This window comes from Cibotium barometz, chromosome 20 (assembly GCF_041138505.1).
Source record: "Cibotium barometz isolate CiBa-2024 chromosome 20, ASM4113850v1, whole genome shotgun sequence".
Classification (NCBI taxonomy): Eukaryota; Viridiplantae; Streptophyta; class Polypodiopsida; order Cyatheales; family Cibotiaceae; genus Cibotium; species Cibotium barometz.
This window is the reverse complement of record NC_141065.1, coordinates 51,123,160-51,123,610: the sequence shown is the minus strand read 5'-3', so window position 1 is coordinate 51,123,610 and position 451 is coordinate 51,123,160.

Below are 451 nucleotides of genomic sequence, written 5' to 3'. Positions count from 1 at the left end.
AGCTGCATGGTGAAGGTTCGGACTATAGGTTGCAAGATTTGAAGTTGCAATGATGGGGTATGCGCGTGCGCATGTGTGTGTGTGTGTGTGTGTGTGTGAGAGAGAGAGAGAGAGAGAGAGAGAGAGAGAGAAAGAAAGATATATTAAGTGTCTACTAAAGACCCAATGGGCCTATGAGACCAAAGTGGTACAATAATGTCCATGGCATATCTCATCATGGAATGGAAAATAAAACAGAACGAAAACATAAATATAGCTATCTCATTGGGCAACTGAAGCGAGTGGAGTGAGTGGATGCAGATAGAAACCAAAATCTGGTAGTTCTTGATCGATGACCTTCAACGTAGATGTGCGCTTTAGGACTGCCAGTGCGTCGTCTCGAGATGTGCTGGCACTTGCACAACAGGGAGGTGCAATATCAAGACCCCCCATGAAGTGTAAATACATCGTG